Consider the following 24,830-nt stretch of genomic DNA (forward strand, 5'->3'; position numbering starts at 1 on the left):
AAGTACAGAAAGAATTAGAAGGAAATTATGGAGGTCTGCATATTTAAAAAGTCTCTATCCAGGTATGGTCTGGTCAATCCGTGTTTTGATTCTGGTTCAGGATTCCAGCATATACTGAAGACCAGCTGAAACATTCAGCCTTGGAAGCTGAACAGCTACTGGAGTTTTGGGCTTTCCGTTCATAGTCATTGTTGGATTCGCTGGACCACAGCCTGGAAGTTATTCTAATAAATCCCCTTTCTATAGAGAGATTCATCCTGCAAGTTCTGGTACTCTAGAGAACCCTGACTAATGCAGCCTTTTTGTAAAGTTTACCCTCATCCTTTCTGTTTTGTATTACTCCATTCTTTACTGCTAAGTTTTAAGACTATGTAGGTGGCCAAAAACTAGGTTTTCTTGCTGTTAACGTCAGCTGAGGCTCTGGTCTTTAGAGTGCTCCATTTAGGAAGCTTTCACTCTTTTTTTTCAGTTGAGTATTTCATATAACATACTTTGATCAAACCCACTCCCCGTATTCCCTCTCTTCCAATCCATCCCCTACACCCTCCAACTTCATGTGTTTGGTTTTGAAACTCACTGAATCCATTTACTGTTGACCATATGTGCATGCATATAGGACTACCCTTTACTGGAGCATGGGTAGCTGGCAGAGGGCACCCCTAAAGAAAGCTTACTTTCCACACCACAGAAACCATCAGTTGCTAGTATCTATTCAGCTAGGGGTGAGACATCAAAAATCCCTGTCTATGCTGGGATGTGGGCCATCTGATCTTCTGCAGGTCCTGTGCGTGTAGTCACAGAACACCCACTGTGAGTTTATGTGTGCACTGGCCCTGTAATACCCAACAGATGTGTTGCCACAGATGACCACCATCTCTTGCTCTTACAACCTTTTCAATCCCGTCTTCCTTGATGATCTCTGAGCTTTGAGAGATGAGGGTGTATGACGGTTTGTATATGCTTGGCCCTGGGAGTGGCACTATTAGAAGATGTGGCCCTGTTGGAGCAGTTGTGGCCTTGTTGGAGTAGGTGTGACACTGTGGGTGTGAGCTTTAAGACCCTCATCCTAGTTGCCTGGAAGTAAGTATTCTGCTAGCAGCCTTCAGATGAAGATGTGGAACTCTCAGATCCTGCCTGGATGCTGCCATGTTCTCACTTTGATGATAATGAACTGAACCACTGAACCTGTAAGCCAGCTCCAATTAAATGTTGTCCTTATAAGAGTTGTCTTGGGAGCTGGGTGTGGTGGCACATGCCTTTAATCCCAGCACTCGGGAGGCAGAGGCAGGCAGATTTCTGAGTTCGAGGCCAGCCTGGTCTACAGAGTGAGTTCCAGGACAACCAGGGCTATACAGAGAAACCCCATCTTGAAAAAAACAAACAAAAGAGTTGTCTTGGTCATGATTTCTGTTCCTAACAGTAAAACCCTAAGATGGGTGTAATATAAATGTCCCATTTAGAGCTGAGCACTCTACCACAGTCTCTGTTTCTCAGTGATTTGATTATCTGTGGGTCTCTATTAATTGTTATCTACTGTACAGAAGCATTGCAGCTAAAGAGCAGACACTGTGCCTGAGACATGGTACTCTACAAGAGATGCGTTTCTGGTGGATTATGTAAGCAAGGCGGGCAGAGGCTGAACCTAATCACTGGGAAACCAGACAAAGTGGTAAGCAGTCTATAAGAAAGCCACCATGTGTCTTTTAAAAGTGTCAGAGTCTCAGCAGATAAAGAAACACAGAAGTAAAAACCTTCCAGATTTTAATACAAGTACAACAAAAGACAACACATCAAAATCACAGTATAGGATCCCAACCTGGGTCTTGCCTTGGAAGGGGAAGCTATCGAACTCTAGCAGCATGACTGGCATGATGGATGATGAAACACAGACAGAATAAAAGTGTTGTTTCTATACTGTCCACATTTGACAACTACACACTAGGAAAATATAGAGGAATATCTATTTCTAGGAATAGTCAATACAGTACAAAAAGGTCACAGGGAATAATATTACAAAATATTCTTAAGCAGTTCCTAAGACGAACAAAATTGCATAAGAGTGTGGTGAGTGTTTTTGCGTGTGTGTGTGTGTGTGTGTGTGTGTGTGTGTGTGTGTGTGTGTGTGTGAGTGATATGAGTAATATGTGTGTATGTGAGTTGAGGGTTGGCATGTATATGTATGTTTACATTTATGTAAAAAGAGAAAATATGATGTAGCAAATATGTTAAAAGTTTCTAAAGGTAAAGAATATGGGAGTCTTCTAGGCTTTGGATTTTTTTTTTTGAAGTTAAGTATTATTTAAAACTAAAACTGTTTTCAGCATCGGGCAAGCAAAGGAGATATAAAAGTTAAGAGTCTGGGGAGAGGGAAAGTCCAGATCGCAGGCTTATGGCAGACTGATCAGTAGTCTGAGAGGCAGACACTACTGGCCTCACGTTACTGGAGGAAGTTGGGTCCCTGGCATCTGAAGTCAAGAAGAGGAGAGGAAAAAGAGCGACAGAGGAGGGCATGGAGGAAATGAAGGAGATCTGAAGATGAGGTACGTTTCCCTTGGCTCCACTTGCTGTCTTCATTCAGTCTCTGGAGAGATGAGCTCACTAGAAGTAGCAGCCTGTGTCAGCCTCTCATCCTCCCATGTCTGAAATAATGCCCCGCTTGGGTCATTAATCATCTCGTTAAAGTCCCAGCCAGCACGATTCAGTCACAAATGTAATAAAAAGGGCTGCAGATGTTTGTCCCTTTGTTCTCTGAACAAAACAGATGAAAAGAACCATAGCAAGATGACTATTTCCCCTCGGTTATCCGCCAGGCAGTGATGCCTTTTCGTCAGTGCGTGTTTGCAGCTTTAAACATCGCCTCTGGCTTTTCTCAAACTCCTTCTGCACAATTTTATGAGCTTTTGCTTCCAGACAGAGGGGGACAATGGTTGATTACCTGGGCTGAGATAAAGTAACTTCTGAGGCTGGAATGTTTTGAAATATCATCATGGCATCTCTCCTTCACACACGTGCTCTTTTCTTATCCATTTTCCTTCCCTTCCCCAGCAGTCTCTGGAGCTGACTTTGGTTACTGGATCAGCCTGATCAAAAACCCATCCCCTCCCAAGGGCGCTTTATGCTACAATTCACTTGTGCTGGTAAGTGGACAGCCACAGGAAGGACTGCGACGAGGAAACGTGCTCTTCCTTCCCACTCTTCTTGACGCCTTTTCATGACATCTTGTCTAACCTACAACCTTCACCTCAGCCTAGCACCCTACAGCAAATGGACTGAGCACCCACCCTCCTCCCTCCCCTTCTCCCTGGTGATGTGACTCTTCCCACCAAAAGAGGGATTCTACTGCTCTCTCTTCTGCATCTGAGTCCGGCCATGCCACCTGCCAAATGGGGACATTAGCAAACAAATTGGAAAAACAAGAACACACCCAAGCACCTGGGCACCGAGCCATGTTCTGCTGTATCCACAAAGCTGAGACCAGAACCCTTGGGGCCAGCACTAACCTGCTCAAAGCTGCTGAATCCCTGGAGCAGAGCCAAGAAAACCCTAGGCAACAGCTCATCAGCTGCTAGAGAGGTGAAGGATGCCAACTGGGACCAGTCAGTCCCCGTGTGATGGCTACTCTTGGTGGTCAATTTGTTTACATCTGCAATTAATTGAAACCAAAAAAAATGGAGAGGCAGCCAGGCGTGGTGGCGCACGCCTTTAATCCCAGCACTCGGGAGGCAGAGGCAGGCGGATTTCTGAGTTCGAGGCCAGCCTGGTCTACAGAGTGAGTTCCAGAACAGCCAGGGCTATACAGAGAAACCCTGTCTCGAAAAAACAAAACAAAACAAAACAAAACAAAACAAAACAAAACAAAACAAAACAAAACAAAACAAAACAAAACAAAAAATGGAGAGGCAAGTCTGTGAGCGATTTTTGCTTCATTTGAAATGGGAAAACCTACCTGGACTGAGATAAAGTAATTTCTGAGGCTGGAATGTACACGGCATTTTGAAATATCATCATGGCATCTCTCCTTCACACACATGCTCTTTTCTTATTGTGAAGGGACGAGGAAGAGGGAAGTTTCGTCCTTCATCTGCTTGTTCTCGCCCCACTAATAAATAACTCCATCCCTGAATGCCAGTTACTGTTCTGCTTGGTGGCATACAGCACCAAGTCAAAACACTTTTTGTTATCACCTACTATGGTTGAGTAGCTGGTTATCCATAGCTATGAAGTAGCTAGCTATAAAACCCAACTACCATAGCTTACTTGAACTAGTACAGTGGTGGTAATGGTTAGTATTTCGTCTAGTGACTGCCCCACATTTACCTGGCAATAGCCAAGTGTGCCTGACTCACTATAAAAGGGGCTGCTTGCCCTCCTCAGTCTTGCTCGCTCACGCGCGCATGCTCTTCTCTTCTTATTCCCTTACCTCTTCGCTCATTCCTCTTCCCCCTCTCTCTCCACATGCTCATTGCTGGCCTCTACTCCTCTTCTTTCTCTCCCTCTCCCTGTCTCTGTCTCTGTCTCCGTCTCTCTCTGTCTCTGCCTCTCTCTCTCTCTCTCTCTCTCTCTCTCTCTCTCTCTCTCTCTCTCTCTGTCTTTCTCTGTCTCTACCCTCTCAACTCCCCTCCCCATGCCCTAAATAAACTCTATTCTATACTATACTGTGCCCACAGAGGCACCCGTCTCCCCAGCACCATACTATGCCAAACATACCCCTTCTCCTCTCTCCCTCTCCCTCTCCCTCTCTTAAAAAACATAACAGTAATTACATACAAAGGCACCAGACGTGAGTGGGAAGAGTAATTGAATTTGGTACATCAGAGCCTGTGACAGACAATGGTGCCAGTACTGTCCTAGAACAAGGTTTAAAGGCTTAAATTTTAAGTAAAGTTTTAAAATTGAGAAAAGCAATCCGGAGTTGGCTACTTATTTTTCTTATCTTAGGGAATGCCCTCTCACAGTGGTTTTGTGCAATGCTTGTTTCCATCAGGGACAAGAGGACGTTCTAACACAGCGAAGCCCAGGGTTAGAAACATCCAGCCCTGGCCATCCTTCCTTTGTTGTTTTAACATCATTGTCTTAGATGTTTTTAGGAAAGCATGCCCCATCTCTGAGGCTTGTCTTTCTTTATCTGATGATGTGTTCTAGTCCCGTCTCTCAGTCAACCAGGAAGTCACGCAAGACCTTAGGATAAGAGCTGTCTTTCCTTTCAGAAGCTCCCTTAATCTCCCCTAATTTATAATCCTGCACACATACAACTACCCCTTAATAACAGGGAAATAGCTCCGTGGGTAAAATGCTTGCTGTGTAAGTATGAGGATCCAAGCTTGGATCTCCAGCACCCACATAAAAGTTGGGTTCTTCAGTGTTCATCTCTTACCTCAGCATTGGGAGATGGCCTAAAGGTGAGTCCCTGGAGGGGCTAGGCAATCCTGGGTTCAGTGAAGAGAGCCTGTCTCAAAAAGTAAGGTAGATGAAGATTGAGGAAGGCAACTGATATTAGCCACTGGATGTCACTTGCATGTACAGGCACACACTAACACATATATATATATATATAATTAGGTATATGCATCATATATATATGTATATATATATTTCAAAAGTCTCACAAAGTATTGTTCACAGGGATTATTTTAATCAAAATTAAAATGAAGGCGGTAGAGTGCAGGACTGCAGTGATCTGAATCTATGTGTTTTCTATAATACCTGGGGAGGGGAAGTCTAGCTCAGGGACAGACTGCTTGCCGAGCACAAGGGAGGCCCTCAGTTCTATCTCTTGTTCTTGATGATGGTGTTGACGGTGGTTTCTGGGCTTAACTAATTGTGTCTCCTTCACTTCACTTCGCCACTGTGCTGGATAGTTTTATCAGCTCAACACAAGATAGAGTTCTCCAAAGGAGGAAACTTCAACTAAGAAACTGTCTCCAAGAGACTGGCTTTAGACATGGCTGTGAGGTCTTTTCTTAGGGTTTGATGTGGAATGGCTCAGCCCACTGTGGGCAGCACCACACCCTACGCCACGCCAGGCCACACTATGCCACGAGGAGCAAGCCAGGAAGCAGCATTCTTCCACAGCCTCTGCACCAGCTCCTGCCTCCAGATTCCTACCTGATTTTCTCCAAAATGAACTGTGATGTGGAAGTGTAAAGAAGATGAACCATTCCTGACCCAATCTGGTTTTGGTCATGGTGTTATCAGAGAAATAAAAACCCTAAGACACCAGTGTTGTTCCATCTTCTGAACTCTCTGTGATAAAGTGTTGATAAAGTTCAGATTTAGCAATTTTTTAATATATTAATTTTGACAAAAAAAACCTATATGAATATGCTTTCTTCCCAAAACTTAACTTTTTTTCAAAACACACACACGTGTTATATATACATGTATGTATTTATATATACACATATATATACATATACATATATACACATATATATAATGTATTACATAAGGCATAAAATTTTCACACCTATATCTGAACACAGGACTGATTTTTGTGAAAATGAATACATATACATTCACACACTACCAGCATCAAAAAAAATATGCACAAAAACTTCAAATAACAATTTTTTTTTAATTCTGGAAAACATTGAAAGAATAAATTCAAAATAACCTAAGTATTTAAGATATTCCAAAACCTCTGGTTTGACTGCATGTATTCCAGCCATCATTACTGATGTTTAAGTATTTAAATTTTTATTCTTATGTAGATAAATGAGCTTTACTGAGGGAAGGGGGGACCATCTGTAGGGACAGAGAGGAAGGGCCACCCACAGGGGAAGAGAGGGATGAGTAAGAACCAAGTACCAAGACATATGTAAGAGGATCCCAGAACGAGCCCACACTTTGTATCCTCACTTGATATTTATTTTATTAAAAACAGAGGGAAGTAAGTAAAATTTCAGAAAGGAATACCAGGTTTTGATTCAATTTGCCTCAGCTGCCACTAGAGGGAAGCCAAGACACATCTGAAAACCCAGACCCCACAAAAAAATGGGCTTCAAATCGAAAGATTTCAATTTTAAGGTTTTGCTGTTGTTGTGACTATAAAATGTAATGGATATTATTATATCATATTTGACATACACGACACAAAGTCATATTTTTTCTACATTGTAAGCATTGTACTCAAGTGACTTTTCTATCTAGATCTGCACCACCCTGTGCCTTCCAGGCAAGTACAGGAGACAAGACCTGTCCCTGCTTCCCTGGACCTTCAGAAGATAGTGAGAGGCTCAGGTAGAAGTTATTTCATAGTGGATAAATTAAGTCTTTTTTTAAACATCTAAGCACTTTTAAGATTACTAAAAGTTTGTAAAAGGAAAATGCACTATCCCAACTTTCTTCCAAATTATACTTTTTAAAACACCATATACTACTTCTAAAAAATCAGGATAGCACCAAACTGCCTTCCAGTATCTGCACTTTCACCATAGGCAAATGCTATGCCACCCTCGGCATTAGTCAGAGAGGCCTCTCTTTGCAAAGACCCTGAGCCGCTGGGGTGCTAAGAACAAGTGCTGGCTAAGAACAGACATTTATACTTCTTCTCTAAGGCTAGTTTCCATGGCCCCAGACTCGTGGTCACTGTGGCTGCCCTGGTTAAACTTAGTGGTTCACGAGACATATCAAAGATATGAATGTGAGAAAGACACTTGTAGGGAAGAGGGAATGGCATTGAGAGAGGAGGAACATAAGAGAGTAGGGGGCTATGGAGACAGGAACACAGATTGGAACCCAGCGAGATGGAGTCAACTGGAAAGTGACACATCCGATTGGTTTGGCAGCTCTAAATTGACATCCAAGACACGCGCTCTTTCCCTTCTCTTCCACATTATCCACAGCATAAATCACCTTCATTCCCTGGTTTGCCTCATGGTCCAGAGGGTTAGTAGGGTTCCATACATTATGTCTGTGCCCCAGCAAGAAAGCATGAAGTTCACAAAAGCACACTGCACTGGCTGGTTTTGTGTGTCAGTCAACTTGACACAAGCTGGAGTTATCACGAAGAAAGGAGCCTCCCTCGAGGAAATGCCTCCATGAGATCCAGCAATAAAACATTTTCTCAATTAGTGATCAAGGAAGGAGGGCCCATTGTGGGTGGTGCCATTCCTGGGCTGGTAGTCCTAGGTTCTATAAGAAATCAAACTGAGCAAGCCAGGGGAAGCAAGCCAGTAAGTAACATCCCTCCATGGCCCCTGCATCAGCTCCTGCCTCTGGGTTCCTGTCCTGGGTCAGTTTCTGTCCTGACTTCCTTTGGTGATGAACAGCAATGTGGAAATGTAAGCTGGATAAACCCTTTCCTTCCCAACTTGCTTCTTGGTCATGATGTTTTGTGCAGGAATACAAACCTTGACTGAGACACACTCTTCAACTATTGGTCCCAAGGAGCCTTTAACTCAGTGGTTACAGGAGAAGTTGGTAAATTCGGTATTCACTATCTACTTGTATGAGTCACTACTTGGAATAAAATCAAAGTCCCCCTAGTCAGGAAAAGGATAAGGACGAATCCCAGATAAGTGACTAGTTGGTCTTGGCTATAGCACACAATTAAAATCAGAAAGAAACAGAACTGAAAAGGAAGCCAGCCTCTTTGGAAAATGATAGATAGGGCTGGGCTTTGGTTTTGAGGATGCCGACTGAGGAACTGACGCGCTTTCTTGGTGTTTTGTGATCTAGCGGCACCACCGATGAGTGTGGGTCGCCCTGGGTAGAAAGTACTCAGATCAGAGAGCCCATCAGCAGAGTTGGCTGCCATTTCCTTTACAGAGTTCTGCCCCATCCTCCTCCTGGTCATGAACATGAATCAAAGTTCATTCTTCCTTTCTTCCCTTTTTTTTTTTTTTCTTTTTCTTTTTTTTTAAGGGGCAGTACATCTTTTTTTTTTTTTTTTTTTTTTGTTTTTTTTTTTTGTTTTTCAAGACAGGGTTTCTCTGTATAGCCCTGGCTGTCCTGGAACTCACTTTGTAGACCAGGCTGGCCTCGAACTCAGAAATCCGCCTGCCTCTGCCTCCCGAGTGCTGGGATTAAAGGCGTGCACCACCACCGCCCGGCGGGGCAGTACATCTTAAAGCCTCCTGCCTGCCTGCCAGCCTGCCTGCCTGCCTGCCTGCCTGCCTGCCTGCCTGCTTGCCTGCCTGCCTGCCTGCCTGCCTGCCTGCCTGCCTGCCTGCCTGCCTGCCTGCCTGCCTGCCTGCCTGCCTGCTTGCCTGCTTGCTTGCTTGTAAATAGATTCTTTTCTGATGCAATGCATCCTAATTATAGTTTCCCCTCCCAGCTACCCCTCCCAGTTCCCCCGTCCCCCACCTTCCCTCTCTTTCTGTCTCTTATTAAAAGAGAATGGGCTTCTAAGAAAGAACAGCCAAGCGTGACAAAATAAAATAAAAGATGAAGCAAAAACTTTCATATCAAAGCTGGACACAGCAAATCAACAGGAGTAAAAGGTCCCAAGAACAGGCACAGGAGTCAGAGGCCCATCCATTCTCACAGTTGGGAGTCGCATAACACTAGGCCATGGTGTATCTGTAGAAGACCTGCTGCAGAGCCCAGTCTCAGTCTCTGTGAGATCACATTCCCCTGCTTTGTTGATTCAGAGGGCAGAGTTCTCCCAGCGTTCTCCATCCACACTGATTCTGTCGACCCTTCCACCTCCTCTTCTGTGGGATTCCCTGAGCTCTGAGAGGAGGGATTTGACTGAGATCTCCAGTTTAGGCTTTCTCTCTGTGCAATGTCTGTCTGTGGGGCTCTGTGTTTGTTCCTATCTGCTGCTGGAGGAAGCCTGTCTGGTTATGGTAAGTCCCTGATCATATTTGTCTTGAATCAGGCTCTTGAACTTATCTGAACTTTGGTCAAGGTGGCTGACACGCTGGAGTCGGAGCTGCTGTCAGCCGGGACTTCAGCACCAAGTTAGAGCAAATCTCTCTGTCCTCTCCAGTGTTTGTCATGACCTAGGGTAGAGAGATGCTTGCCCCTAATGCAATGTACTTCACCATGCTCTGGATGGTTTTAGATAAGATTTGCCTCCCCCCGCCTCCCCGCCCCCAGACAATCCCTGGAAAGTAACAGGAGAAGTCTGAAACACTGAGAAAACTCCTGACTTGAAATCAGCATCTCATTCAAAATGATTGTTTAGTTTAAGTGACATATATGAACCTGTTTATGACGTTCAGTTTTAATTTGATATTGTGTATGGCATATAGTGGTAAAAATCCCACTAGTTAGCACCATCACTTTTTAGTATCGGTAACTTCGATCCATAGTTAGTTATCGTACAGTTTCTCTATTGCACTTTATAATATTAATATCATTTCCCACTCTTACTGCTTCTTGGTACCCGTTCCAACCAGTCACCATCTTGCCTTTCTCTTCCTTATCTTCTAAACTAGAACATGAAGTATTTGTTTTTCTGGGCCTAGCTTACTTCACACCATGTAATATCCTTCATTTCCATCCCATGTAGCCGAAAGTCACAGTATTTCATGATTATTCTACAGCCAAATGATATTCTGTGATCTATCTATACCACCCTGGTTTTCAGACATCCCTCTGTCTATGGATATGTTGGTTGTTTTGATCTCTTGGTGTTGTGACAGTTGCTGCAATGAACATGGATGGGCCTGTAACCCTTATCATGAACCCTAGGACGCACACCCAGAAGCACAATTATGGGGTCACATTATAACTCCTCTTCAGTTTTGTTTGTTTGTTTGTGTGTTTGTTTGGAGACAGTTCTGCAGCTTTTTTTTGACATTCAGCAGGTTAGTTCTCATCCACATTGACAGCCTGTAGATTTTTCAATGTGGTAACAGGCAGTAAGTTACCAATGTGCAGAGCTTGTTTGGTGAATCCTCATCCTCATTACGTTTTCTGGACTAACATACTCGGATGTGATACGGAACATTCCTTATTCCCTTGGCCCAGACAGATTTATTGAGCCTGGTGTCAGTGTGCACATCTGAAGTCCCCATTTCCTTTATGGCAAACTTCTGAATTTTCTTGAGTGCCTGAGGAGCACGCTTCTTGAAGCCCACTCCATGGATGCGCTTGTGAATGTTGATGGTGTATTCTCTGGTCACCACCTCATTGGTGGCAGAACAGCCCTTCTTCTCGCCACCCTTTTTGCGGGAGACATTCTGCCAGGCCCAAGTAGGAAAGGCTCCTCTTCAGTTTTTAAAGGAAACTCTTTTCTTTCTTTTCGTTTAGATTTTATTTATTTTAGTGTTTCACATGTACAAGTGTTTGCCTACTAGAATGTATGTGTACCACATGCATGCGGCTTGTGCCTTTTCTCTTGTGGCTAAGCTGACCTAGCTTACTGCTGCTTCTGCTGATTCCTTTGCTAGAAACAGGATCAATGTTTCCAGGCTTCCAAAGTTGACTGAGGTCCAGCGACTCTCCAGGAACACTCCAGGTCTTTGGACAGATTGGAAGAGCTGAGCTACCCACCCTACCTCAAGGACAGAGCAGAGACTTGCCATTACAATTTTGACTTAAGCTAATTTAATAAGTTCTTTATGTCTTGTTCTCCTAGTGAACTTTGATTAAGGCACAGCATTCTATTCATTTCACTGTTCTGAAATAGTTTGAAAGGATATTAGGTATTCTTAATTTAAAACAAAAATGTTTTTTGAGACACTGAGCTACAAGTGTCACTGTGTAGCACGGGCTAGCCTCAAACCCTGTCTCCTTGCCTCAGCCTCTGTGGTGGTTTGGCTGAAATTGTCGCTTGAATCAGATATTTGGTTTCTTGGTTCCAAGTTGTTCTTGGTGTTTGGAGCAGGTTAGAGGTGTGGCCTCGACACACCAGTGCAGGCAAGCTTAGTGGTTTCAAAGCCGTGTGCCATTCCCACTTTGCTCTCTTCTGCTTCCCGCTTGAAGCTCAAGATATGCGCTCTCCACCATTGTGTCTTTCATTTCCTGGTGGACTTTTGGAACCACAAGCCAAATAAACCCCTCTTTCCACACACTGTCTTGGCCTTGGAGTTTTGTCAAGGCACAGGAATGTCAACTAAGACAGTAAACCTTAAGACTTATAGTATCAGAATGACTACGAAAACCTTCAGAAAACCAAAAATTAGGTTATTGCAATAAGACCAGTTTGAATCCTCTCAGGGGAGAAGTAGAACCTCTTAGCTGCAATCAGGGCTCTACTGGAACCAGATGAGTTCAGGCATGACCTGATTCCCCACTTCATCAGAAAACAAGGCAAAGCCAGTGCCGAATGATGCATTCTTCCCTGCAGAGGCTCCAGCCCAGGGCCTAATCTCTCATGGTGACTGTACAAAGGCCCAATGTTTCCTGAAGCTCACATTCCTCTACAGACCCCGATAGCCTGTATTAACTACCCTGTGCTTCTCCTGCATCACCAGGAAGCCTTGAGCACCTGTATTCCATCACTGGTCCCATATACTTAATATCTGCCTGTCCTAAGCCCTCCACGCTAGGCTCCCCACAACAAGGATACTAATACCCCCCTTTTCTCCAACCTGGGTTGTGATGAGTCACTTAATTGATGTTTATAACGTACTTAATGAGCCGAAGATGAAAGACAATGAAGACAAGGAAGGTGGTCCATCCCTCTGACTCACCAGCCGCCCTTATTAGCTATGCAGAGGGAAAAGCCTGCAGCCACAAGCATAATAGTTATGGGTGCACATTAGCTCAAATATACACCCGTGAACCACCCAAAATATAGATGCTGCCTCTACCAATCAAGTTCTTGAATCTCCTTATCAGGACAGTAGGCTTTGCCTGTGTAATAAGCATGTGAAAGCCCTTCATATTAACAATGTAAGTTGACTAGACGGTCACGGGAAAGGTCAAAACATGGTGTCTCTGGTGAACACATGAAGATCTTCACACTAATATATGGGTGAAGAGTCACTTGACAGTGATATGCAACTCTACGCAACTTGGAAGAAATAAGTTTTACTTTACTCTTTGGTTATTGAAACTACCATAGTGACATGAATTTCATAAGAAATTAAAACAACTAAATGGTAAGCTCTGTACCAAAGGAAGAATGGAGTGGCCTGGGCTCATTGCACCCCGTGATGAGGCACACACTGCTGTATGATTATCAACTGACCCATAATTCACAACTGGAGTGTCCTCGAGATACTCACCGCCCCTCCTCCGCCTCTTTTGACACAGTTGTCTTTATATTCTGTGACTTACAGTGGAAAGACTCTCCAGCCAGCTGATAAGGGAAACTGACTGTGTTCTACCCCTCCCCCTTGTTTAGAATTCTAAAGAAAACTCCTCTGACCTCCAAGTCTCTTCATCCTCGAATCCCTTGGCTTTGTCTAGTTCTCAGTGGCATCTCTTGTGCATAGCCCTTTAGCTTTACTGCATATGGACTTTACATCTCAGGCGTTTCCTGGCAAGCGCTGGCCTCATAATGTCTAATCACAAGGTTAACATGGTCCTAATCTTTATGGAAGTTTCAATGATATATTTTGTAGGACTTGGGAATGAGAGCCAGAAGTTAGGTCAGTGGGTAAAAGCCCTTGCCACCTGAATCTGACCCCTGACCCCATGTGAAAAGTCAATGGAGGGGCAGAGACCTATACTAGAGGGTCTCCTTATCACAGTGTGCTGGAAGGTGAAGACTTAGAATTTATTAGAAACTTATAGGCCAGCTAGCCTGGAATATATATATAGCCTGCTCTACAACAAGATAGGAGAAAAGAACAGTCCTGAAAAAGGTGTCCTCTGACCTGCACATATACACTGTGGCATGCATGTTCTTGTGTGTGCAGATACTCAGACACATCATACACACACACACACACACACACACACAGATACACACACATACACACAGATACACACACATACACACAGATACACACACATATACACAGATACACACACACAGATACACACAGATAAACACACACACACACATACACACACAGATAGACACACAGATAGACAAACACACACAGATAGACAAGCACACACATACACATAGATACACATACACACACACACTGCTTTAAAATATATGGTTTAGAGACAAATTGTGTATATTTCTGCTATTTGAGAATATATTCCCCAATTCAGCATTTTGGAAGGTTTATATCTTAAAATCAATCTGCACTTTTAATACATCATATTCTGTTGGGAGCGACCCTGTTTGAATGTTAACTGCCTTGTCAGCCATAAGTGCTTACTTACAAAGTCTTGGCCTTAGTGGAAAAGTACTAGCTTAGTTGAGATTTCTGTGGGAAAAGTTGAGGCCTCTGTAGGAAAGTACTACCCCCACTTAAGAACAAATAGCTATAGATCTTGTGGACAGGTACCTAGCAACCTTCTCTGTTCTGTTCCTTCTGCTGAACTTTTTACCTAGCCAATATCCTGATTTTGGGAATAGGTGCGTTCTCCCAGAAACAAAGCGATTCTGCGTCATCACCCCCCTCCCCATAAGTATAAAACCTGCCTGGGAACAATAAAAATTTGACAGCTTGATCAATCAGACTTGCTGTCCGTCCTTGTGTTTCTTGCCCTTCATTCTCTCCACAGGTGGTTCCTCAGACCCTGTTCCCGAGAAGTTGCCATCAAACTGACCATGTATAATGTTAGCTAGACAGATATCTGCAGACTTAGAGGCCATTGAGGATGGTGGAAGCTCCTGGGCTTTGTGGAAACACACTGTGGCAAAGCTACTTCTTCCTGGTGTGGAGGGGAGCATCCAAATTCTACCTCCAACCCTGGTGGAAACCCAAAACATTACACATTACTGTCCTCTGAGAATTAATCCAGCTGAGCCCACCGATCACCAGGCAGGGAGCCCACTATCCCATCGGCCTGGATCTCATTCACCTCAAGACCCTGGTAGAGGACACTACACTCACCCTTCACAGATGATGCAGACACCTCAGATGCTCGCGTCAGGAGGCACTCCAGAGCCAACTGGTTTTCTGCATGTCTGCTTTTTGGGTCCTAACTCAGAAGATCACAAATTACTTCCTTTCCCTTATCCCTACCTCTTTTCTTTCAGATGAACACATACTTGGCTTTCTCCTTCTTTCTCTGAATCCCCGCTTCCCCCGACAGTGCTGACTTTCTGCTACACAGTGCTTGCCCACCTCCATTGCAAAAGGCGTGTCTTTCCCTTTTCCTCATCAGCGCCTGCCTCCTCCTCCAGGCAGCTGGCAAGGTTTACAGCTTTCTGGTCCTGCTGGCTTTCTCCCAGATTCAAACAAAACTGTCCTTGAGCTTCCTTCTTGGTTTTTCAATTTCTTGATTTACAAGACAGAAGAGAAATCTCCGTTTCCTGGTGACCTATAAGATTATCCATTATACTCTAGTGATCAAACATATTTGCTAAAAGCTCCCACAAGACACCTCTATCATCAGGCGCTGCACAGGGCCACCTTATTTAGTTGCCCTCCTGCCCCATCCCCACCCAACATCCCATATCCCCACTCCCATTTTCCTACCTCCCAGTTCCTCCCTCAATTTAACTTCCCACAACAAAGAGTTCTCCAGAATCCCTAATCAATATTCTCTTTTCACCTTCCTCTCTTAAACGCCTTATTCGATTTGATATCAAAGGATGCTCACATCTCAATGTTCACCCTTTCTCTCTGATGTTCAGGATGTTACACGTCCATCCTGAAAGATACTTTTACTAACACCAACACTTCCAACTCATCCCATTAGACATAAAGGCAATAAAAGGCTTTCGTGAGGCCCGTGTTGTGGGTGGGTCATCAGCTTACACTACAGAATAAAGAGGCTCACCCTAGGGAGATTGGGACACAGGTGTCAAGGACATGAGGTCCCGGTTCATCAGGTGCTTCGGAGTCTCAAGACAGAGACTTCTGTTAGATAACTGGAGAGCAACAATCTGAAGGTGAGTGTTAAGCAGTTCAGGTCTTTAAAGTTGTGACATCCAAAGCTAAAGGCGTGTCTTCCCCAAACTCATTCCACTCCTGATCTTCTCTGCTCTGTTAACAAATCCATAATTTTCAAGCCACACAAGTTCAAACGTTCACCTTGACCCTGACTTCTCTCTTCTTGGCCTCTATTCCTTCAGCTCTGGTTGCTCCAATTCAAACTCCTCAATGGCTTTCCAATGCCACCTTTGCTCTCTAACTCAGTTCCTAGAATATTCCATCAGACTGTTGGACTAGGCACCTACTATGTCTCCCTACTCTCAGGGCTGTTTTCATATAACCTAATTCTTCCTATCTACCACCGCCAATAAGTGATTTCCATATAACACAATGCCACCTACATCCCTTCTTGTAAATCCTCAAAGCCTCGTTATTACCACCCCTCTGTAACTTCCCTATCATAAATGTCGGAAGTGAGTCCCAGACATCATCTTATTCAGCCAATCCCCAGTAATTTTGATCCAGTCTCTAGCCTGGATTTCTGCGATTAGAAATCTCCTGCTTTTCTCCTTACCCAGTCTTCTACACCATAACAATCCTGGTGCTTGGTCACTGTCCTCATTAAAATCATCTTTCAGTACCTTCTTCCTTTCTCTCTTAAGGTAAAATTCCAAATGGGCCTTCCAATGGCTGAGGATATATGTAAGGATCCCTGCACACTCCGACTTCATCTTGTAGCATCATTGTCCCTGTTCTAGCTACACCAGTCATCTTGCTTTAGCCAAAGGACAGCAAGCAAACTCCCACTTCCTGAGTTTTACAGCACCCCCTGTGCCCCTGAGAGCTGCTAATCGCACTCAAAGGTCCTCATGCCATTGTTCTAGAAAGCTGTCTCTCCAGCCTATGTAAGTAACATCTCCACAGAGTATCCAGGGCTGTGTCTATTCTCTACAGCACAAGACCATGGGAAGTACCACAGCTGTCTCAGTGCTATCATGGTAGGTCAGAGCATCGTGGATGTTATGTTGCCTCCAGTAGAACACAGGCTCCCTGACAACGGGGTCTCCATCTCTTTCATAGTTGTTTCCTTAGACCATGGAAGAATTTGTTGCATTTAGTATATGCTCGATATTTGTTGAAGGAAGGGAAGGAGGAAGGGATGGAGAAAGGAAGGAAGGAAGCAAGGAAGGAAGGAAGGAGTCACACAAAATGAACCTCCCCAGGCATTAAAGGTATACAAATGGATCTTTGAATCAACACCGTGCCAATTAATCTATACAAACTAAGAAGACCTGAATATGCTGATACTTACAAATATTTATTAATTGAAAGTATACTTCATCATCTTGTATGTTTTCAGTCCAGGCGTGCTAAGAGCCTAGTCCTTGCTGTTGTTTGATTAACACACTGAGAAACTTTAGGAACTCTTCTGTGCCAGCCCAACTGAAACACACGCGTGCGTTGTCCAAGTCCTGTCTTTCCAAATTCAAAATCATCACCATCTAGGCCCGAGTGAGCACAGCCGAGAGCCAGAGCTGGCACACGGACCGTGGGCGCCTGCGTGGGGTGAGGGGCAGGAGGAGAGGAAGGACTGCACAGCCTTAGCCTCTCAGATCAAGCTCACTGACTCCCAGTGCTCCTAAGAGAGCGAGCCCTCTCCAGCAGCGAAGATAATCCACTGTGTATCCCCCACGGGTAGCAAATGCAGCATTCTTTATAAAGACAAAATCTGGCACTGCAGCCCAGGCTACTCTCACACTTGTGACTTCTCTGCTTCAGTCCCCCAGGTAAGACACCAACTCGGACCGACAGCTAAGCCTTAATCCTAGGCTGCTCTTTCATACTAACAAACGCTCTCTGTCCTCTCCTAGACACCACCCATCACATTTTTTTGTTCTCTGGATAACCAAGTGTCTCCCATACTTTATGGCCCCTCAACAATCTAATAAGAAGTGTTCAAATGTTCCAGTCTTTGGAACATTTAGCTTTAATGTTCTCTTGATAGTTTCATCATCCTAACTACACGTTCTTGCCTAGGATGTGAGAGTCCCGGATGCCTTACAGGTATCTTCCCACCATATCACAAGGCTTAGAATTACACTAGGTAGAGAAGAGACGATGAAATATCCTGAGGCTCTTCCTATGAACTTACTGGTGAATTCATAAGCCTATCCAAATATACTAGTCTTTGGAATTCTTCCACTCATAAAAGTCTATTTACTAAGTAGTCAACTAACAATTACTCATTCAATTCATTCTTTTCGTTTCTTTAAGTCTGTCTATTCTATCGTCTGTTCCACTGAGCACTCTGCGCTCTCCCTCTCACGTGAGGGGTGAACAGAGCAGAGACACGATTCTTGTCCTGGAAGAGCTGATATACCACTCCTTCCCAAATATCCAGGACAAAGAGTGCTCACTGGCACTTCCCAAACACGGGCACAACCCTGGGATCAACTATAAAACCCCCAAAACAAGGAGAAGGAAGGAGAAAGAGATGGAGACAGACAGGAAGTGGGAGAAAAGCAGAGGCACCCGATATGCATCAGGCTCTCGGGTATCCTAAGCAACACACACACAAAGGCTGGCACTCGTGAGCAAACAAAAGCTAGAGTTAACAAATTCCAGGAGAAACGTTCAGGTCCAAGGAATTCTGAGCTGGAATTCTAAATTGAGGCGCTGCCTTTGGAGCGTGGAGAATTGTCACGAAGACATGAGGGAAGGAATCTCTAGAAAGGTAGTTGGGTGGTGAAAGGAGCTATGGGCGCACAAACTGATTGGCGGTCTCTCGTTATCTGAGTGTGAAGCATCGTCCATAGATTGGCTTTTGCATTTGAATTCTCGGTCCCCAGCTAAGAGTCCTGTGGAGGAGGCTGCTTCCACCACAGCAAGCTTCCATAGCAACAGAATCATCCCAGCGACCATGCCTCCCCTGCCATGAAACTAAACTCCTTGGATCCAGAACTAAGTCTGTCCTCCCTTGAGATTCTTCTTCTATCAGTAATCTGTCACAGCAGCTAGAGAGGAAAACTTTGTGACTGCAGATGAATGAATATCCAGCCCAAGCCTCTGTTCTTTCCCTTCAGGGCCATTCGAACTCATGACCAAGAGATGGCGCTCTAAACACGGGAACGGGTTTTGCTTAGTTTGGATTAAAAACAAAAAACAAAACAAAACAAAAAACTTTTGTTTCATGGAGACTTTTGAAAGCTGTAGTTTTATTTCTTTACGTCATTCTTCTCCTTCCCGATTTAAACCCTTCCATTCATATTTAGTCCTCAGCTGGTCAAAGTTCAGTTGTTGACGGCAGGCAGAGTAACCTGGAGCCTGGGGACGGGTTGTCGGTTTGTTGATTTGTTTGATCGTTTGTTTTCTTCCTTTAAGGACTTCTTACCACATGCCCTACTTTACACTGATTTTAGGCAAGTCTCCTGTTTAATATTTCCATTGCTGTGAGGAGACATCCTGATCAAGTCAACTCTTATAAAGGCAAACATTTAATTGGGACTGGCTTACAGGTTCAAAGTCCATTATCATCGTGGTAGGGAGCATGGCAGCATCTAGGCAGAAATGGTGCTAAAGAAGTAGCTGAGAGTTCTGCATCTTGATTCAAAGGCAACCCAGAGAGGCTAGCATCCTCCGGCAACAAGGAGAGAGCTCTCTTACGCAATGCAGGAGCCAGAGCTTAGGAGACATCCGAAGCCCCGCCTCACAGTGACACACTTCCTCCAACGAGGCCACACCCCCTAACAGAACCACGCCCTGTAGGCCAAGCACGTAATTGTAATGTAATGTTCAAACCACATTGTCCTACTTCACTCTTTCCGACATACAATAAAAATCCCATTATAAGAAAAGCAGAAAGGAACTTTTAAAAATAATTCTTGTGCATCTTTTGAGCTCTATATGTGAACACATCTGCTAAAGTCCCATGTATCCTCATGGATGGGGAATTCCACTCACCCTACTTTGTGGCAGCCTATCCAATCTATCTATCATCTATCTATCTATCTATCTATCTATCTATCTATCTATCTACCTATCTCTCTACCTACACATCCATCCATCCACCTATCATATATATATATATATATATATATATATATATATATATATAGGTAGATAGATAGATAGATAGATAGATAGATAGATAGATAGATAGATATAGGTAGATAGATAGATAGATAGATAGATAGATAGATAGATAGATAGATAAATATATATATAGGTAGATAGATAGATAAATAGATAGATAGATAGATATACACATATGTGTGTATATATATCCATATCTCTCTCCTTTCTCTCTTTCACGCACACACACACACACACGCAGGCGCTCACAAGTTTTGTTCATTTACCTTTGTTTGTGAGTGAGGCCTCATCATCTATTTCCATTGGTGAATTCAAAAGTTTCTAATGTGCACTTCCCTGTCCGCTCCCACTCCTAAGCAAGCCTGACTTCTGTCCAGGTTTCTGGAGACTCAACAATGTAGGCTCACAACCTCAAAGAAACTTCTTTGCATTCCACTTGTACTTCGTCCCACACCCTGTTGCAAGTGTTGCCCAGCTGACCATCTGTTCCTCCAAAGGCTTCACTAATCCCCTGGTGATTTCCTTTCTGCTCAGGTCTCCAGTACAGCCCCCCACCCCCACCTCCCCACCACTACTATAGTAGGCAGTTAATGGCAGGGAGTCCCTGTTAGTTGGCATTTGCCTGGTAACACCTCATCTCTCCAAACCCATTCCTGGCTGATACATTGCTCCCGCTTAAATTCTGTCCCTTTATATATTTGATTAGGTTTTTATTTTTAAGTCCTTTTAGTGTTCCAGCCATTACTGCATTGATCCTACAATCCTTGGCCTAATCAATCAACAGAGATCTTATCTGTCAGCTGCATTCAGAGGCCGTCTGACTGGGGCTGCATAGCGTGTGTCCTGGGAAAGCTCACAGGCCCGAAGTGACCTCTGACATGAAGACACACAGAAAGTATTGAGTAACCATGGAAGAAGTCCGCAGGTGTGTGAACTCAGACTGGAATTTGGCCTGAGGCCTGGGAAAACTTAAAAAAAAAAAATCTATATCCCAGATCCCAGTCCCCAGAAGCAGTCACTAAAATGAGTCAGGTTCTCCACCTTAAAGTTGAACCACACAGAAGGTCACAGTTGAGGAAGAGAATGGAGCATGACATCATAGAACCACAGACAACTTAGGGACGAAAACTCATCTCCAAACAGGTGCCTGGGCCTTCAACATACAAGCAAATTCATTCAAAAAAAAAAAAAAAAAGCCAAATGTAAGGAATAAGTAAAACCATAAAATGTAATCTGTAAATAATCCCAGGGATCAAATCAGGGCGTGACACGTGATAACGGGCACTCACTCTGCCATGAGCTACCCCCCAACCCCTGTGCATCAGGATGTGAAGGCAAAGCTTTGTTTCAAAAGGTAAAAACAGGTCAGGCAGTGGTGGCACACGCCTTTAATCCCAGCACTCGGGAGGCAGAGGCAGGAAGATTTCTGAGTTTGAGGCCAACCTGGTCTACAGAATGAGTTCCAGGACAGCCAGGGCCTTAACATTCCCTCTAGGCCTTAACAGTGTATTAAGGAATCTCAAATTAATGTAGACATGCCATGAATTTCACCCCCAACCTCCACCAAGTACTCAGATACCACTTTCCTGCTGAATAGCAACCCACCCCCACCACCCACTCCCCAGACCCCTACCTCTACAAATACTACTTGCTGTTGACCAAACAGGTCAATGCAGCCATGAGAATATCTCACAGGCAATCCAGACTTAACTCCTGTTCACGTGACTACTACAGTTTCCTACGAGATCAAAACCCATCCCACAATCTAGAAGAGGTTAGACCTCCGATTTTAGACCAGAAGCTGAAGGAGTTTGGCAGGGAGGAGCAGCAGGGTAAGAGAATACACTCTGGCTCTTCATCCCTCCATCTCCTCTGCTTCTAGGTGCTGACCGCTCTCAGTTTCTTCGACAGGAAGGGGATGAGAGAAAACCCCAAGCATGCTGTGTGGGTGAGTGGCAATCCTCTCTGCAGTTGACTGAAACCACAGCAGAGCCTCTGCCGGGGCACAGTGGGAACCAGCCGTGACTCTGTGGTTCCCTTCTGATGAGAGATCTATCCACGTTGTCCATCGCCCACCTGTGAACGGCTCTCCACATGGCAACAGCCACAATCGCCAACTGTAACTGCCAACTCTATAACCAGCGACCATTTCAGGCGTGTAAACACGAGAGTATCTGGTCACCTCTACTTTGAAGTAGGCACGACTCGCGGTCACCCTATAGCCCAATCCCCAGCCCTGCCTTGGCATCGCTCACGCCTCCTCCACATTCTTCTCTGCCCACACCCCAGGAGCACAAGGGACAAATCCAGATGCGCCGCTTGGGAAATTCACAGCCCAGGAACACAGCGTCCACTGTTTACTTTTTGTTGGAGTGGTTCTGATGAGCTTGCCTCGCCCACATACTTGATTTTAAGAGAAGACTAGTCTTTGTACACCCACCTCCAAGGATCTGACTTCCTCTGGACCCACCCTCCTCTGGTCAAAGGCACAACCACTCCCCTTACTGGGGCCTGTCACCAAGCCCAGAAGGAGGATGCAGGTGACAATGTGAAGTTAAAACTGAAACAATGTGTCGTCTGCACCAGTTTGCATCTTAGCAGTGATACTGAAAAGAGAAAGTTTCAGTTTGACATTTTATAATACTTGTTCATGTGCTGTGTTCCTGTTGTCCACGTATGACTCAAAAGCCCCCACACTTCAAAACACTGGGGGGAATTGATATCCTCAAACCTAAGGATTTTAAACTACCTGGGGGGCTTTGGTTTGGTTTAGTCTGATTTGGTTTGGTTTGGTTTGGCTTGATTGGGTTGGTTGATTTTTGTTTTCCAGGGAGAAGCGAGACGGGGCTTTGCTGTACAGCCTAGGCTGGCTTCAAACTCTTACTCCTCCTATCTCAGCCTTCCATGTACTTAGATTTTAACTATTCGCCACCACACCCAGATTTTGTTTAATATTTAATAGAATTTTCTTCTTTAAAAAAAGAAATACAGGGCTGGGGAGATGGCTCAGCGGGTAAGAGCACTGACTGCTCTCCTGGAGGTCCTGAGTTCAAATCCCAGCAACCACATGGTGGCTCACAACCATCTGTAATGAAATCTGACGCCTTCTTCTGGTGTGTCTGAAGACAACTACAATGTAAATAAATAAATAAATAAATAAATAAATAAATAAATAAATAAATAAATAAATCTTTATTAAAATAAATCTTTTTAAAATAAATAAATCTTTTTAAATAAATCTTTTTTAAAAAATACAAAGTTCATAGCTCCAATCCCATCCCAAACTCACTTTATTAAAGTCTCCAGGATGAGACCCAAGGAATCAATTACAAACAGCTTGGCTAGAAGTGAGATTCAGAGGTTCATTTGTCTACTTGCTTAAAGTAGGCGCGGTCCCCATAGACTTGTGTGTTTGAATACTTGGCCCACGGGAATGGCACTGTGTGGCCTTGTTACAGGAAGTGTATCACTTTGAGGTTGGGCTTTGAGGTCCCCTATGCTCAAGCTCCCCACAGTGTAGAATCCGAGCCTCCTCCTCCTGGCTGCCTTTGGGTGACAGTCTCCTTCTGATCCTTTTTCTGATCAAGATGTAGAATTCTTGGCTCCTCTAGGAGCATGTCTACCTGCAGGCTGCCATGCTTCCCACCATGATGACAATGGACTAAACTTCTTAAACTATAAGCCAGCCCCAAATTAAATGTTTTCTTCCATAAGGGTTGCCGTGATCATGGAGTGTCTTCACAGCAATCAAAATCCTAACTAAGACACTAGGCTTGTGGCAACCGCTCAGTTGGTGTAGGGCTTGCCACATATGCTTGAAGGATTGAGTTCAATGCTTTGCACCCACACAAAAAGCCAAGTATGGTGGCAAGCATGTATAAATAACCCCAGAACTGAAAAAGAAGGGGCAGGCTATTCCCTGGGAGTCACTGGCTAGCTAGCCAAGTCAAATCTGCCAGCCCCAAGTCTCAGTGAAAGACCTTGGCTTTGAAGAATCATGCCCAGAGTTGACCTCTGGCCTCCATGTATACACTAGTACACACACATGTACCCATGAACAGCACTCACATACAAATTAAAAACAAGAACCTAAGGTTAAGGCTTATTCATTCTGAGAATTCACTCACAATCTCTTAATTGGATGTAGATTAATTTTTTAAAAAGTACCCACCTAATACATTAGAGTTGTGTAAAGTGGGCATTGTTGAGTTATTGTGCTATTACTGATATTGTTACCAATGAAGAATCCTTTTACCCACGGGACACTTGGGAGTAGGGAAGCACGGTCTTAGAAAGTAGGCTTCCTACCTCCTTTGCTGGGAGGGACTCGGTTGAGCAGTGCTTACATGTGATGTAGACTGTGAAGCTCTGGTTCCCAGACACAGTGCAGAGATGGTGCAACTCCAGAGGGAGAGAGAGAGAGAGAAATTCCCGGGGGGAAAGGTGATGGGAACGAGGTTTAAAGCCCTCACAGTCATGGGCTCCTGGCTTCAATGGTTAGGGGCGAGTTCAGCAACAAAGCACGAGAAGGAGGCTGGGCATTGGGCCAGGAGGAAATCCTACCAGCCAATGGCAAAGAGCAAGAGGAGCCACTTGTCTAGAGTTGATCAGATCCATAAGCTTCAGCCAAAGCAGTTTTGTAACTAGGCAATTACAAAATCCAAGGAAGGAGGAGCCTTAAATAATGATTGACATTTATTGCTTCTGTGGCTCCTGCTACAGCTCCGGTGTGGACCTGGTGCCCTTTTTATAAAGCGGCAGCAGAGGAGAGACTCCAGAAGAAACCACCAAGAGACTCCATCAAGAAACCCAAAGAAGGAGTCAAGACCGAGAACAACAGTCATATGACTTGGATGGTGTGGGGAGGGATGCCTCTGTGGTGCAGTTGAAGAC

General features: G+C 44.3%; 1 pseudogene; it reads right to left on the bottom strand.

Moving 5' to 3' along the window:
• Nucleotides 1-10,758: 10,758 nt before the first annotated feature.
• On the bottom strand, nucleotides 10,759-18,795 carry LOC110294906 (large ribosomal subunit protein eL31 pseudogene; annotated as a pseudogene).
• Nucleotides 18,796-24,830: the final 6,035 nt, after the last annotated feature.

This window comes from Mus caroli, unplaced genomic scaffold (genome assembly GCF_978045245.1).
Source record: "Mus caroli unplaced genomic scaffold, Mus_caroli_1 scaffold_4, whole genome shotgun sequence".
NCBI lineage: Eukaryota > Metazoa > Chordata > Mammalia > Rodentia > Muridae > Mus > Mus caroli.